Here is a 6663-nt window from a genome sequence, read left to right as displayed (position 1 = left end):
GGCGAGGCCGAGGCAGCAGTGCGCTCGGCGCCTCCGGGTCCTAGAACCGTACCGTCGCGCTTCTCCGGAGCCGGAGCCGGAGATTGCAGGGTCTGGGTGAAGGGTGTCATGACCAGGATCGCAGAGGGGGCAAACCCGAGAGTGGAAGATTGATAGCCACTGCGAGCACCGCTTGGAGACTCATATTGACGCGGCGTTGAGGAGGCAACTGCTGCGTCCCCCTCTCGGGTCCCCAATTGAGAAGGTGGGAACCCCCTTCCAGGGCCCCTACCTCTTGTTTCTCTCCTCCTCTGTTTAGCAGAGATGAGCTGAGGACCAGAGGGAACCATCTGCGAACAATAACCCCAAAATAGGGCGGGGGGGGCGTGGACCCAGGCCAGGGGAGTCCCCCCCTGCACCTCCCTTGTCTTGACCACTTGCGTGTCTGTGCCAGCATCCCCAGTGGTTTTAGAATGGGGGCGCCTATGGAAAAGGGCAGGCTGGAGACCACCAGGTGGGTCCCAAAGAGAAGCATGGGGTGAGGAGCTCAGGATGGAAACCAGCGGCAAGGCTGGGAAAGAAGCCGGCACCTCAGAGAGGGAAAATCTCCTTGATGCTATCCGCACCAGAACCCGGGTGACCGCCTGCCTTGGAGAATAGCAGTATCTGGTGTCTGCTAATTACAGGAATCCTGCCAGCTCTTCTTTCATTCATCCTGACAGTGACCAGAGAAGGTAGGAATTGATAACCTCATTTCAGAGCTGGGGAGATTGAGGCTCAGTGTGATTGTAAGTGACTTGTCCAAAGGCACAGCTAATAAAGGACAGAAACAGCGCTTGTCTCTGTTCATTTCCAAAACCTACACTGCCATGGAGTTGCTGTCTTGGTCCCCCATTGTCCTGTCCTCCCAAGTGGGGAAGTATGGGAGGGCTTCGACCCTCAGGGCTGGGGGCACAACCTCCAGCCTGAATTTGAAACTCCTCTCATCCCTGTTTAATTTCCAGGGATCCCCAATTGGCTCCTCCCTACAGGACCAGAGCATGGAGGAGGAGGGCCACTGAATGAGGTCTGGGTTTTCTCTAGGCCAGGCCAGGAGCCCCAAGTGTCCCCTCCTTACAGAGCTTCCTCCTCCTTCTGCCCTCAGATTCAGAACCACTGCCAAGAGTTTAAGCAAGACTGGGAAGTTAACTATCTGATCTTAAGGAAGACACTAGGATGAGTGGGTCTTTCCCCTGCAGGATGATCTGATTTAAGCCTTTCTTTGACCAAGGTCACCAGGTCACTGGGAGTTTCATGCCCTGGCCAGGGACCTCCACAGTGAGTCAAAGCAGGGTTCTCCTTGGGCACACAGGGAAAGGGAGCCCTTCCTTGCTCATCGGTGTCCTCGGCCTGGAGTATACTAGAGTCTTGCCCTTGTGTCCTTGCCCTTGAAATTAACTGATCTCTTTTTTTTTTTTTTTTTTTTTTTTTTTTAATTTAGTTCCTTACCCCTCCATGTCTGACTCTTTCAGGTCAACAACAAACCTTTACTTAATACCAGCTGTGTGCCCAGCACTGTGCTCAATCCTGGGGATTCTGGGCAGATGAGAAGAGTCCCTGTCCTTGAGCCGTTCACAGCCTGGCAAGGGACAGACTCTAAACACCCAGGAGAGTGGCTGCTTCCAGTCAGCTTTGGGACCAGGTGTTCAGCTTCCTCTTGCCCCCGGCTACTTCTTTGAGGGGGATGAGGAGGGCAGGAGTGTGCCCTGCAGCTGAAATGCAAGCCAGGAGGGGAGCCTCTAATGCAGGAGTGGGCAATCTGTGTTCTCAATTTCTGGGGCCCTCAAGCCATTGCCTGTTACTCTCCACCCAAGTCCTGGTGGAAATAAGGCTAGGCTAAGCAGGCCCTCTGGGGCAGAAAATTATCATTCCGGCAGGCCGACTTGATATCTCTCGTGCTGACCAGAACTGAGAGTTACAGAAAAGTAGAGCCAGCAGGTGACACGGAGGTTAAAGTGCTGGATCCCACATGGCCGATTGCAAAGTTTGAATCCCAGACCCAGCAACTTGAAAATCACACCAGGCATGTGTGTGTGTGTGTGTGTGTGTGTGTGTGTGTGTGTGAGCCCAAAATCCTGAAAGGAGAATGGATTACGGCATGGCTATCTTTTCTCTTCTCTGGGGTGTGACTTCTCTCTCTGACTCTCTTCTCCAGCTCTTAGTCTTTCTGGCGAGCACACATGCCCTGTGGAAAACTAAAAAAAATAAAATAAAAAAGAAAGAAGAAACCGTGAACTGTAATCAATTACCTAATAAATTTGATGGGCTTGGCAGGAAGTATCTTTCCACAGAGGAGGAAATCCTAGAAGGGAGGCTTGGTGGTTAAGTTGGGGACCAAGCTTTGGTGGGTCTGTGCTTCCCCCTGCCGGGCACAGGCAGTATGACAGCCAAGACAGGACCAGGCCTCCAGCGATGACGGATGAAGTCACAGCAGAGGTGACATTTCTGACTGTTGTCACCTTGTCAGATCCAGTGGAGAGATTGTGCAGTTCCTGGGGACACCCAGTGCTCAGGAGGTCTAGCAGATTTCCCCAGGAATCTCCTGCCTCTCTTTCTCCTCACCATTACTCAGTAGGTTCCTCTTTAAAAAGAGGAAAAGGGTGGGGCCAGCATTTGGTGTGGTGGTTAAGGCACTGGACTCCCACATGACTGACGGTGGATCGAGTCTCAGACCCTGTGGCTTGAAAATTCATGTCATGTGCATGAGTGTGTGTATGCCCAAAGTCCTGAGAGGATATTGGAGAACAAAGGATTACAATATGGCCAGTCCCCCAGAGGGTGAGTTCTCACTTTTCCTCTCTCTGTCTCTGTCTCTCTGCAGCACACACACCCTATGAAAAACTTTAAAAAAAAAAAAAAAAAAAGGCATAGCAGTTACATCGCTGGACTCCTAGATGGCCAAAAGCAGTTCGAGTCCCAGACCCCATGGCTTGAAACTCATGCCAGTCTTGTGTACATGCATGCCCAAGGTCACAGGAGGAGAATGGAGATGAAGGGATTGCAGTGTGGCCATCCCCCTGGGTGGTGATTTCTCACTTTCCCTCTCACTGTCTTTCTCTCTCTCTCTCCCTCCCCAATAAACACACATGCCCTAAGGCCAAAACCTCTAAATTTTTTTAATAAAAAAATGAGGAAAAAGTAATACATATACAGCCTTAAAAAGAAAAACAAAGTACCTGCGTAAAGAAAATCAAGTCTTATGTCAATTTACCTCCCTGTCTCCCATTCCCTCTCCAAAGACAACCACTTTTTTTTTTTCAAATAGATTTTTGCCATTGGACATTCACCAGAGAGAGACAGAGAGAGGGAAAGTGAGAAATCACTCCCAGGGGAGTGGGCATGCACACATGTGTGCCCAGCATGACTTTCAAGTTGCCAGGTCTGGGACTCAAACTGCAGCTGGCCATGTGGGAGCGCAGCTCCTTAACTGCTATGCCACCTGCTGGCCCCATATCTGTCTGTCTTAACCAGCTCTACCAACCTAGCCAGGAGGGGAAAATGTAGTCATTCCCTTCAGAGCCCTGAAGCTCACACAAATTAAGGCAGACAAAGCTCTGTCCATCCAGCCACCAAATGGAACAGGCTCACAAATGTCCAGAGCATCCAGGTTGAGAGGAGAGGAGGGGCTGGGGGCACACTTAGAACCCCCAGGCTCTTTCTTGGTGCTAGGGTCACCTGCAGTAGAGAGCAGAAGCTGGCACCTGGTATGCAGAGTCTACTGCCTGCTGACTGAGGGGACATTTATGGAAGCCCTGCTGGACACCAGGTGTCGTGCCTGTGGACGGGTCTCCTTGAGTTTGATCCTCGTGGTGTGGTACTCGGGATGGGGTTATTAGTCCCATTATTTATAGATGAGGAGACCGGGGCTCAGAGGGCTTAGGGGACTTGTCCAAGGTCGAGAAAATGGCAGTGCAGAGCCAAGAGCAGCTCTCTCTACTGCTTCCTCTGTATTGGGGACAGCCAGTTGTCAAAGGCATCCCTCCTGGAGCAGACCACTCAGAGGCCACTGTGACAGATGACAAGAGCAAAGCGAGACCTTGGGCCGGCAGTGAGCCTCTTGACTCATGCCTCAGTAACTCAAGACTTGTGGTCAGCCATCCATATGCCAGGCACCAGGGCCACAGAGAAGAGACCCAGGCCTGCCCAGCCCAGCTATAGGAGTATGACGGGAGGTCTGTGTGCCACAGAGGCCACTGAGGCAGAAGCGCTAAGCCCAGACCTTTGCCCAGTGCAAGAAGCCAATTGAAGCCCATGTATAATTCACTGAAACGTTTTAAGAGTTATAAATCTATAAATCAGGACCAGCAGTTGGTGTAATGGCTATGTTGCTGGACTACCATGTAGTCAACTGTGGTTTGAGTCCCAGACCCGGTGGCTTAAACTCACGCGGGCGCATGTGTGTGTGTGCCCAAGTTCCCGAGAGGAGAATGGAGGAGAAGAGATTGCGGCGTGGCCATCCCCCCTGGGGGGCAATTTCTCGCTTTCTGTTCCTGTCTCTCTGTGTCTTTCTGGAGAGCGCGTGCGCCTATAGCATGGAGATTAAGGCACAGGATTCTACATGTTCAATTATATTGTTCAGGTCCCCCATCCAGTAGCTCAAAAATCACGCCAGGCGCATGAGGAGAATGGAGAAGGGACAGCAGTATGGCCGTTCCCTCGGGGGGTGATTTCTCACTTTCACTCTCTCTGTCTCTCCCTGGCTAGCACATGTCCCCCATAGCAAAACTAAATAAAATAAAGTTATAAATCAAGTCAACACATATAAATAAAATGGATTCTGTCCTCCTACCTTGGCAAATATACCTTCAAGAGGGCCAGGAGGGGCCAGTAGGTGGTATGTTGGTTAAAGTGCTGGATTCTAACATGGCTGACCAGGGTTCGAGTCCCAGACCTTGTGGTTTGCTTTCTCACTTTCCCTCTCTGTCTGTTACTGTCTCTCTCTGGTAAACACACATGCCCTACTGCAAGTTTTAAAATGATAGTAAAAACACATAAATTAAATTATTTAAAAAAAAAAAAAAGTTCTAGAAAGCCAAGTTCAAATCACAGCTCTGCACTGGAACATGACAGTTCAAAGAGGGCCCCTCTTCCATCCCCAGCTCTTCCTGAACTATCAGACACACACACACACACACACACACACATACACACGTGTGTAGAGGCCCCACTCACACTACACAAACAGTGCCCTTCGCCACCCGCATGCCCAGGACTATACGCGCTGGCTAGATACAGACAGGGAGGGACGAAGCCTGTGACTGCTATGACTGGGGAAAGGGATGAGGGACTACAGGGGGAGGAGAGTGTCTAATAGGATCCTCAGTCCCCAAGGTCCTGGAGCACACACTCAGGATGTGAGACTTGAGCCTAGTGGTCAGGTGTGGCAGAAGGGACATGCACAGCTGGACGCGTGGGGAAGAGAAGGAAGAACTGAATCCCACATCGCAGTAGGGAAATTCTTTTTAATGACAGACCAGGCAAGAGAAGCGGAGGGAAGAATGGAGAGAGCTTTTGGAGGGAAGACAAGGCTTTGATGTTGGCGTAAAGCTAGCCCAGGTATGAGTACAGGTGATGGCGAGCTGGTGGGATGAGGGCTGGAGAGAAGCAGACAGCTCCATTTGGGTGCAGGGATTCTGCAGGGCATCCCCGGGTAGGGAGGAGGGTGGGACTCATGGCTGCCCTGGTGGGTGTTGAAGAAGAGAGGGGACGCTAAAGCCACTGGAAGCCTGGGCTCTCCCAGGGGATGGACCAACCAAGAGACCCATCTGAGGACAGGAACCGGGAGAATGTCTCCACGGCCCACATAAGTAAGCTAGGACCTGCAGAATTTCCCCCACAGCTATCTCCTGCAAGTCCAGCTCCACAGCTGGCTGGCCTCTGGGTCTCCAGGAGCACCCAGCAGCCTTCGGCAGGCATTCTGTCACTTGTAGAGAAGGGGGGGTGAGCGGGGTTGGGGATGCCAAGCCTGGCTGTGGGAGGTTTCAGGGAGAAGGGCGGGGCAGCTGAGTCTGATGCCCTGAGACATTGCCAAGAGGGTGAAGACTATGAAGGCAATTCCATTGGGCGATTAGAGTGTCCCTATCGGCCTACAAGAAGAATGATTTCGACAACAGCTGCTGGACTGCACCGGCCACATTGATAGCGTGAGGGAAAGAAGGGGGGAAGAGTGGGGCAGGACCTGAGCCGGCCCTTGGCAGGGAAAGCACTTGTTAATTAGTATTAATGGTGTCTTTTTTTTTTTTTTTTAGTTTGTTATAGGGCATGTGTGCTCAGCAGAAATAGAGGGAAAGTAAGAAGTCAACCTGCAGCGGGATGGCCTCGCCAAATCCCTTCTCTTCCATTCTCTAGAGACTTCGGGTATACACGCACATACACCTGGCATGATTTTCAAGCTGCCAGGTCCAGGACTAGAACTGTGCATTTGGCAATGTGGGCGGAATCCAGCTGCCTTAATCCCCATGCCACTGCTGGCTCCAGTGGTGTCATTCTTTTTTATTTAGAGAGAGATTTTTGCCATAGAGCATATGTGCTCACCAGAGAGACAGAGACAGAAAGCAAGAAATCACTCCCTCAGGGGGATGGCCACACCACAATCCCTTCTCCTCCATTCTCCTCTCGGGATCTTGGGCACGCACCCACATGCCT

Source organism: Tupaia chinensis, unplaced genomic scaffold (genome assembly GCF_000334495.1).
Source record: "Tupaia chinensis unplaced genomic scaffold, TupChi_1.0 Scaffold148004_1, whole genome shotgun sequence".
NCBI classification, from domain to species: domain Eukaryota; kingdom Metazoa; phylum Chordata; class Mammalia; order Scandentia; family Tupaiidae; genus Tupaia; species Tupaia belangeri.
Note: the sequence above shows the minus strand (reverse complement) of the source record.